At 35.5% G+C, this 10,793-nt stretch overlaps 1 long non-coding RNA gene across 5 annotated transcripts; it reads right to left on the bottom strand.

The window, feature by feature from the left end:
- Positions 1-6,338: 6,338 nt before the first annotated feature.
- On the bottom strand, positions 6,339-8,930 carry LOC145115843 (uncharacterized). Of its 5 annotated transcripts, none has more exons than XR_013711733.1 (4): positions 7,729-8,930; positions 7,110-7,640; positions 6,944-7,038; positions 6,339-6,522 (listed from the first exon to the last, which is right to left on the bottom strand). It is a non-coding gene; the product is annotated as an uncharacterized LOC145115843 (long non-coding RNA). The 5 variants fall into 5 exon arrangements; XR_013711732.1 differs by lacking the exon at positions 6,339-6,522 and having other exon boundaries at positions 6,689-7,038; positions 7,729-8,124; positions 8,409-8,929; XR_013711735.1 differs by lacking the exon at positions 6,339-6,522 and having other exon boundaries at positions 6,689-7,038.
- Positions 8,931-10,793: the final 1,863 nt, after the last annotated feature.

The raw sequence follows: 10,793 nt of genomic DNA, 5'->3' as shown, positions 1-10,793 counted from the left end.
TGAAATTGATAAACTGTTACTGAAAGTTGGTTGGTTCGTCTAATAGTGAATTAGATAAATCGTGTTTATGGCATTGTCAACTTGGCCATATAAACAAGAAGCGCATTGCTAAGCTCCAGTCAGATGAGATCTTGGAATCATTTGACCTTAAGTCAGATGATGTATGAGAATCTTGCTTACTTGGCAAGATGAGAAAGGCGCCATTCACAGGCTACCGTGAAAGAGGCAAGGATTTGTTCGATCTCATCCACACAGATGTTTGTGGGCCATTCAAATCCGCCACAAGACATGGATGATGATACTTCGTGACTTTCACTAACGATTTTAGTAGATATGGATATATCTATCAAATAAACCACAAGTTAGAAACTTTTGAGGTGTTCAAAGAGTTTCAAAATGAAGTAGAGAACCAATTAGGCAGAAAGATCAAGATACCCCGATCCGATAAGGGTGGATAATATTTAAGTCTTGAATTCTATGATCATCTTAAGAATTGTGGAATAGTTTGACAATTGTTTCCTCCTAGAACACCGCAGTTGAATGGTGTGGCTTACAGAATAAATCAAATGCTATTAGATATGGTTTGATCTATGATGAGTCGAGCTACACTTCCTATATCTTTTTGGGGGGTATGCCTTGGAGACAGCTGCCTACATCCTAAACCTTGTACCTACTAAAAAGGTTGCTAAAACACCCTCTGAGATGTGGAGTGGGACATGTCCATCTCTAGCACATACAAAAGTTTGGGGTTGTGACGGCCTTGTTTATCATGAGGCGAATGATAAGCTCAAGCCATATCAGAGAAGTGTTACTTTATTGGTTATTCATAAAAGTCGTTTGGATACTTGTTCTACAAGCCTTCTGAGAACAAGGTGTTTGTTGCTCGAAGGGGATTCTTCCTCGAGAGGGATCTCATTTCCAAAGAGGACAGTAGGAGCCATATTGACCTAGAAGAGCTTCAAGAGTCAAGTGAAGAAAAACCTTTAGTAGACACTAACGCTCAACCTGAGGTGTAACAACCTGTTGAGGAACCTCAACCTGAGGCAGAGCGGCCTATTGAACAAAATGATATATCTCCATCTCCCCTTCGCAGATCCAATTGATTTCGTCTTCATCATGATTTCTATGGTTTCCATATGACCATAGAAAGAGACGTATTGATTAGTGAGTGTAAACTGATTAATAAGGATGATCCATCCAACTATAACGAAGCAATGGCAGACCCTGAGGCTGCCAAGTGGAAAGAAAGCATGGGGAGCGAGATTCAGTCCATGTATGACAACCAAGTTTGGAATTTGGCTGATCCTACCCCTGGAATCAAAATTATTGGGTGCAAATGGATCTTCAAAAAGAAGAACAACATGGATGGGAATGTGCACACGTTCAAGGCTAGGTTGGTTGAAAAGGGTTATACTCAAACTCAAGGGATTGATTATGAGGAAACATTTTCACCATTAGGCAAGATCAAGTCTATTAAGATATTACTTGCCATAGCAACCTTCTATGATATTGAAGTATGACAAATGGATGTGAAAATCGCTTTCCTTAATGGAAAACTGGTAGATGATGTGTACATGGCACAACTTGTGGGTTTCATAGACCCAAAATATCTAAATAGAGTGTGTAAGCTTGAAAGGTCCATATATGGACTAAAACAAGCGTATCATAGCTGGAATCTTTGCTTTCCTGAAAAGGTCAAAGAGTTTGTTTTTTCTATAAGTGAAGATGATTCATGTGTATATATCAAAGCTAGTGGAAGTATTGTAGTCTTCCTAGTATTGTATGTAGATGATATACTCCTTATAGGAAACAATATCTTGATGTTACAAGGTGTTAAGACGTGGCTTGGGAGTTGTTTCGCTATGAAGGATCTAAGAGAGGCTACATATATACTTGGTATATGGATCTATAGAGATAGGTCGAAACATCTAATAGGACTGAGCCAAAGTACATACCTGGATAAGATCTTGAAGAGGTTCAAGATGCAAGACTCCAAGAAAGGTTTTCTACCTATGCAACATGGCACCAACTTGAGTAAAACTCAATGTCATAGTTCTAGTGATGAACATTATAGAATGAGTCGAGTCCTATATCCTTCTACGATAGGATCGATCATGTATGCCATGACATGTACTCGACCTGACGTCTAATTTGTTTTGAGCATGGTGAGTCGTTTTCAGGATAACCCAGATGACAATCATTAGACAATAGTAAATAACATTTTGAAATACCTAAGAAGAAAAATGAATATGTTCTTGGTATATGGGGGTAAAGTTGAGTTGAGAGTTACAGGTTATACAACTGCAAGTTTCCAGATTGAAAGAGGTAAATCATGCTCGCAGTTAGGATGGGTATTCCTGCTTAATGGAGCAGCAGTCACTTGGAAGAGTTCCAAGAAGACAACAATGTCAAAATCAACATGCGATTCATAGTATATAGTGGCTAGTGAAGCTAAAAAAGAAGCTACATGGTTGAAGAATTTCATTGATGATCTTGGTGTCGTTCCGAGCATCAAGGATCCATTGGAAATCTTCTGTGACAATGAGGGTGCAGTCGGACTGACTAAAGAACCCAATGACCATGGTAACTGAGGACATATACTAAGTAAATTCCACTATGTAATACATTTAGTTATGGATGAAGGCATTTTCATGAGCAGAGTATCGTTAAAGGAGAATCCAATCGATCCGTTCACAAAGCCATTATCAAGGATCAAGCATGATAGTCATACTAGGTCTATAGGAATTAGATTTGCTGAAGATATGGTGTAATTGTTTAGTTGTTTAGTTTGATAATCTTTGAAACTTTTAGCAGTATGAATTGTAACTTAATTGATGTTTATTTTGTGGAGACTTAATAAAGTGATAGTGATGGTATATTTTCTATCAATTTATTACTGTGTTTCACTTTTACATGTTTAGAACCCACTTCCTGAGTATTAATTTACTCAAACCTTCACGCTCGGTCATACTCTTGGAAGTAAGTAGTGATTCAAGACTGTCATGAGTATTGGTTGATTGACCATAGTGATTAGCCATAGCATTGTGATTGCACCAACACTTTTGAGTACTTAATGGAGATTTAAGTATTGGAACAACCCGCACTTAGAGATTACTTCATGGATATAGTAACGAGTAATTCTAAGATGATAATATCTTCTACTATTCAAACTGAGATACATGTGGGGTTTTTCTTTATGATTATGTTATGTATTGGTGTACTCCAACACTATCCATAACTGATAGAAATAACGGGTATATCCAAGTGTGACATGATGAAATAGACAAAAACTATGTAGTCAAAGTTTATTTACCATTTCTTCCTTAATAGGAGAAGCGATATCTATGGGCCCCTCGATGATTTGGTGCTGACATCATAAATACCTGGCCAGGTCCTAACTTGAATTTATGTGTTCAATTTAGTAGTCGGATGAATTTGTTATAAGTCTCTATCGAGAAACATAATCTTGAATTCTGATATCGACCATTATCCATGTTTCAAACTCATATTGATATCATGAGGATGAAGGAATAGATTATCTCTTATCTGAGGGCTGAAACTGATTAGATAAAAGTTCGGCAGATGCATTGGATGACATTCTCTATGTTGATTATTAGAGAAGTATCAGACCACATATAGTAGATAACTTGTCCAAGTGGGAGACTATTGGAAAGTGTCTCTAAATTCATTACTATTGGTGATATTTCTTATAATAACATGGTCCTCTTGGGTTTTCCTCAAGACTCAAATTAAGTAGAATAAACAAAAGGAGGAATTAATATATTAATTATTAAGGTTTAATAATTAATTAGAAACTAATTAGAAAACAATTTGAGAATTAATTAACACTTTGATTAATATAAGGGTTGGATATCAATTAATCAATAGTTGATTAATCAGGAATGTTCCAGAACCCTAGAAAGAAGGGCGGTGGACGAAAAATCCCTTAGGATAAGGGAAATTTCGTTTCTAGGGTTAACCATCCCACATGGGCTTGAGGATAAAACTATGGAAGGTATCCAAGGCTATAAATAGGTCCTTATGGACTCATTCTTCCCTACTCATTATTGGCTTATTTTTTGTTACCTCTTTCTCCTTCCTTGTGGAAGAACTCTCCTTATAATTCACCCCATCCTAGTTGTTTTTTCATTGGGTGTGAACCAAGAGAAATATTATGGTTTGGGTCCTGATAATCCAAACAAGGTGGCACGCATAAGAGCTCAAGCACGAAGGTCTTTGGATGCAAAAGAGATATGTGTTCTTCCTTTGTGTTTTCGTTTTCTAGGATATATGTAATTAGTATGAAACCATAGATCCATGGGTTCATGTACACGTAGGTATATCGTAGTTTTGATTTTTCTGCTACCTAGTTTAGAGTGTATTTGATGCATAGAAAACCTAACAATAATGAAGGAGATATTGGAATAAGTGCTTGGAGTCCATAGCTTGTAGATCTGGATGTTGTTCATCTTGATCATCTTTCTGGAGGTATAAAGTCTCAACCTTTTTGATCCATTGATTAGATCTAGTTTAGCTTAGGGTTTTGGTATGTTTTGGTCCCATGGATTGATTCTTGTCAGTAAAAGCTACTCCAGAAGCTTAGGTTAGCATTTCTTGATGTTTTTGAGGTCACTAGTGCATAAAAATCATATATTGATGGCTTTGGTTCAACCATGCGTGAGTTGTTGTTCATAATATGAGGTTAGGAAGTTAGAGTTTGGTTTTGAGCTTCTTTGAGCCATGCAAAGCATCAAGTAGTCGACTTTATAGATTAAGACCTTTCCAAGATTAAGATCTCTGATGGGTTTTATATGTTAGAAAAAGCTATTTTGGCAGAAAAACATAAACCCTAAGTTCAAATGCACCCTAAAGGATCTATGTTCTCACTATGATTTGCAAATAACTATTGAATATCAAGAACCCTAGAACTACATTGCTATTTTCAAAAATACTAAAGGGTTATTAGAAAATTCATACCTTAGTTTATTATATCAAATAAAATAGTAATCCTTCCTTGTTGGTCTTTAGAAAGCAATCACCAGAAGTCTCCTTCCTCTAATGGATCACACCCAAACCCTAGAAAATTTGAGGCTAAAGAGGAGAGAGGAGGAGGAAGGGAATTTTCGAAATTCTCTTTGGAATGAGGTGAATTTCAAAATTCATAACCCAATGGGGTTTATATAGGTGATAGAGAGGCTAAGGATAAGGCATGTTTCCTTCGATAAGCCATTATCCATTTTCTTGCTCCCTAAGAATTCCTATGCTTCCTTAATGCCCAAGAAAAGCTCCTTAACCATATAGAATTCACCCCCCCCCCCCCCCCTCATGGGAGGGTCTAGAATTGGTCAATGTTCAACTTTTGAACATTGTCACCTTTAGTCCTTCCACTTTTAATTAATCAAATTAATTTCTTATTAATTTTTAATTAAACAATACTATTTCTAATTAATATATTATTCTCATAATATATTAATAGATTATTTATTTTGATTTCTAATTAATTTATTAATCATATAATAAATTAATAAATCAGTCTCTCTCTCCAAAAAAACAATCCAATCAATTACTAGGCTTAAGGGCAACCTAAAAGGACTTTGCTAATAACGAAGTTTTTAAGCCGCGCGTTGCAGCGGGGATTTAAACAATAATTTTTATGATATGCGATGTTCTTTTCAAGTTCAAGTTTCATACCATTTGTCTTTTATTTTTTTTTTGTTTGAGTTTTCTGGAAAAAGACATGTTTAACCTTTTCAATCCATCTTATCAAAATCTTTGCATATAAGGCTCCATAGGTGCTTTTTGAACATAAATGTAAGAAATCATAAGACTTTTCAAACTAATTTATAACCACTTAGCAAGAAATTACAACACGCTTTTAAACATCTTAGGGGATTTTAAAAGTACTTTGCTATTTCCGTCCAAAAGGAAATACTTAAAATTTATGAATTAATGTTTAAAAACACAATTCTATTTCTTCAAAATGGTGTCCAAGTGCTCATAAAATGTTCCATGTATGTTTTGACCGGTGCAACTCACAAAAATTCATTGATTGTTGCTATTTCAGTATTTATTTCCATGTAATTTTTGCTAGACATTCTCGTTGTTTAAAATCAGCGTTCTAATGTCCCTTATGTTGCTGGTATGGAGTCTAAGGGTATGGATGGGACCGAAATAACCAATTTACTTTTTATGAGGACTTGCACACTGTTTGGAAGAAATAGCAACACACTTTTAAACCTTAAGCCGGAAGTATCAACAAAGTTTTAAAACACACATGGGCCATGTCAATAATTTTACTATAAACACAACATTTTTCTGTAATTTTTACAATTCCTGTTATTACACAATGACCATTTCTATAAATATGTCTATTTCATGGAAGAAGTAAGAAAACAGTGGCCAATTCTCTAATTGTCTTGTACAAATAAAAGTTAATATTTTTAAAATGGAAAAATACCATTTTCAAACCCAAGGAATTCCTTCAACTCGTGACCCACCTTCTAACCTATCAAAAGTTGCGAACTGTATGTTTTTAAACCAACAATATTATTATGAAATCAGTTTATTGATAAATCAACAAAATGCTTGCGGTTATCTATTTAACATTTTCTTTATTTTCTTTTTCACCCACAAAATTTATTTAAGGTATTACAAGAAAGACGTAATAACAAATGAAAAGGAGTCATCATTATTGGTTGTCACCTTCCCGATTCATCTCTTGATATCATTTTTTTATCATTAAAAATTTATAAATAATTAAAGGTTTAAGAGTAATATATCGAAATAACTATACTTATAAATATAATGTTATATAAATAACATTATGTTTATAAAGCTGAAGTAAGCCATTTATCCTTCCCCTCTAGTTTCGTGAATTCTAATTTCATTCTCTAGATTTTCTTTGTTTGCAATTTATGGGAGAGCTTAGATTGATGAGAGTCACCTATGGACTGGAAATAAGGCCGACTCGCATTGGATCACATATCAACAGTATGGCTGTAGGGTTTACTAATTTTGGAGCCATGTACAAAGGAGTGCCTGAAAGAAATAATTGCATTAATGATTATAGAAATCGTAAATAAGTAAAAAAAAAATGAACTGACACCTACAGATAATTCAACTTGATAAGATAAAGATCCTAAAAAGATGACAATTCATATTGAATGAATTAACAAAAGATACCAGGATGGAAACTGCATAGTATTCAAGATATTATAATGTTACTACAATGGAAACCGAGAAATTTGTAAACAAATAATATCAAGTTATTAACAAATATGCACAAATGGAATGGACACGTGGTTTAAGGGGATTACATTACACTCTCATTTCCAACATAAATGATTGTTGTGGCCGACAACACCTCTCATTGCCGGTTTCTACATTGAGAATTGAATGCGAGATTGTATCATGACTCATGAGGGTAACTCTTATACATCATTATGTATTTCCCATCAATGTATAGAAATCAAAGATTACAGGATGTGTGCTTAATGGAATTAGTACCTAGATGATAAACCCATCCAGAATGTTCAAATTTCAACTGATCATTACTAACCTCCTTCTCCTTTGATCCACTAACGATCCACCACCTTGTGCAAGTAATAGTGTAATACCAACCTACTTTCTTCATGATCCACCTGTTTCAAAGAAAAAAATAAATTCAAGTGTAAAAACAAATTTCCATATAAATCAAGAGTCGATATTATCATTCACGTAACCACTCACTTTGATAATGATAACCTGTCATTAAGCAATCTCGCACCACCCGCATCTTCAAAAGATTCTACCTTATAACATGATGTTCATTCTGGTGGTTAGAGGACAGGAATACCATTGGTCAAATATCTTTTCACCGTGTTTTTCTGGTAAAAGCTATTATATTCACCATATATCATTGTTGATTGAAGCCCTACCTTTTTACTTATATTTGACATTTTTTTGTTTCTAATATTCACATTAATGATAATAGTAATCAGAGCGCAATCTGGGCATCACATTCATAAGAAATTTGTTGCTCTGCAGAGGATTGTAATGGCTACCGAGGGAACTATTTGAGCCTCTTCTAAGACCCAACAAAAAGCGAAAAAATAACAGAGGTCTGGTGTTCTGCTTATACATTTTCTACAGTGAAACAGATAAAAATAACAGAGATTTTAGTGATCGCCTTACAAAAATAAAAATCAACAACATGGTCTTCCTCCTCTTCCCATTTACTCCATTTTTCTAAACCAACGTAAGAAGAAACCAACCTATTAGAATGTTGATTCCATTTCTTGCTTCTTATCACCACATTGATGAAAACAAAACATATTAAATTAAGGATTTTATGTTCTGTAAACCAAATCAATAAGAAAGAAACAGCTCTGATAAACATCATGTAAGAAAAATAGAAAAATAATATATACCTTTTTTCAAGGAACCATGTTTGGGATACTCACACTTCCGGTTCGAAGATGGGTTTCAAGAATATGGAAGCTTCTGGTGGTAGGAGTGTGAAGCAGCGGTTTGATTTTAACAGTGGTGTGTATCTGTGATTACAACCCAGAAAGGGAGGGGTGTGGTGGCTGAGCGATGTTAATAGAGAATAATGAAGACGGAATGTGGTGGTGGTGCATTGCGGGTGCGGTAGTCTAGTGGATGAGTTGGTGGCGGTGTTCATTGTGGCGGAGGGATTAGGGTTTCTAGAGTGAGAGATGAAAGGGGAAAGTGGGGAAATGTCTGCAGAAGGAAGTGTGTAATCAAGATCTTTGAGGAAGCGTAGAAGGAAGAAGCTGTTCATACACAGTATAAGGCCAAATGGTATACTTTGCACGAGACCGTCCGTGGTCTAGGCGGCCACAAACCACGACGGTGCACACCACCCGGTGGTTTGTGGTGGGTCGTGGTCGTGCTTCTTCGTGTTCCCGACGACGGATTCAAACAAGAAATTTGATTGGTTGTTTGGTTTTTGGCCGTTGAACGGCTACTTTGGCCGTTTCGTTTTTTTTTTTTTTTTTCAAACTCAATTCACTAATTATAAATAAACCTTCTATTATACCAAAACTTACACCCCATTCTATTCTCTAAAACCACAAAACACATACACATGGATCCCACAATACATATGGAATTTTTAAAAAGTTTTGACTCGGATAACGACGTAGAATTCGTCGAGACATTCTTCAATGTTGTGCAACACATTCACGACGAAAAAGTTCGAATGCAGCGCGTACAAGGGCGGTCGTCAATCGTGATCGTCAAGCCGCACACTACTTATTGGTACGTGATTACTTTGCTGATAATTGTCTTTATAATGACGACTCGTTCGAACGTCGTTTCCGTCTGAATAAGGCTATATTTTTACGTATTAGTAATGCTTTAGAATCTCGTTATGATTTTTTCAAATAAAAACCCGACGCTAGAGGAAGAATGAGTTTTAGTAGTATACAAAAATGTGCGGCTGCTCTTAGGTATCTGGGATACGGTATAGCATTTGATGCATCTGACGAATACTTGAAAGTATCCGAGAGGACCGCAGTTGAATGTGTAGATTGGTTTTCTGCATGTGTTTATGAGGTTTTTCACGAAGAATATTTGCGTAAACCTACTCAACGTGATATTGAGAGATTATATTCGGCTCATGAAGAGAGGCATGGATTTCCTGGTATGCTTGGCAGTCTAGATTGTACGCATGTGGCTTGGGAAAAATGTCCAACTGCATGGCGTGGTCAGTTCACTCGAGGAGATATAGGTGAACCAACTATCATCCTAGAAGCTGTTGCATCTCAAGATTTGTGGATATGGCATGCCTTTTTTGGAGTAGCGGGGTCTAACAACGACCTTAATGTTCTTGGCCAGTCTCCACTTTTCAACGATATTTGGACCGGCAAAGCACCTGATATGACGTTCACGGTGAACGGGCACGCGTACAAACGCGGTTACTACCTTGGTGATGGGATATACCAGGATTATTCTACATTGATGAAGGCATACTCGGTTCTTCGAAGTGAAAAAGCAAAATTTTTTACAAGAAAACAGGAATCGGCGAGAAAGGATATCGAGAGGGCATTTGGAGTCCTTAAGCAAACATGGCATGTAGTGAAATATGCTACACGACTCTGGGATAAAGAAAGAATTAAACGAATGGTCATAGCATGTATTATAATGCATAATATGATTATTGAAGATGAAGGTCGAGCGATTTGCACGTATGATCCAAACGACGTTGTCGTTCCAATTGAGGAGTTCGTACCCGGAACGAATGTTTTTTAGAACGAGTTGTTGAAATTCATAACAGTGAAACGTGTTTCAATCTTCGAGAAGATGTCGCGGAACATTTGTACCAACATAGCATCAACGACGATTAGGATTTTTATATGTATGTTTGTTCGTTTTTTTAATTAATGTAATGTTTTTTTTTCTAGATTAACTAAGTAATGTAGTTTGAAGTTGTTATTTTATTTTTATAATTAATGAAAAAATAGTTTTAAAAAAATGAATGCTTTTTAATTATAAAAAATGTAATTTTATTGTAATTTTTGAATTTAAAAAAAAAGTAATTTTATTGTATTTTTGAATTAAAAAAAAAAAATAAAAATAATGATGTGGAGTGGTGTGTTAGTGGTAAGTATCCTATGTTAGTGGTAGTGGAATGTGGTGCTAATGTGGAACCCACCACATATGTGGTATGTGGTGGGTATAACGGATGGTCTAAAAAACGGTAGCGTGATGTGCTCTTATCTACAGTTCTAACAACATTTGACAAATGTTGATGTTTACAATTCAACATTATAATAATTTAGTTATTGGCT

The sequence above is a fragment of the Lactuca virosa genome, chromosome 5, assembly GCF_052849685.1.
Source record: "Lactuca virosa cultivar CGN04683 chromosome 5, Lactuca_virosa_CGN04683_v6, whole genome shotgun sequence".
Taxonomy (NCBI): Eukaryota; Viridiplantae; Streptophyta; class Magnoliopsida; order Asterales; family Asteraceae; genus Lactuca; species Lactuca virosa.
The sequence above is the reverse complement of the archived record's forward strand: the minus strand, read 5'-3'. Positions and strand labels throughout refer to the sequence as shown.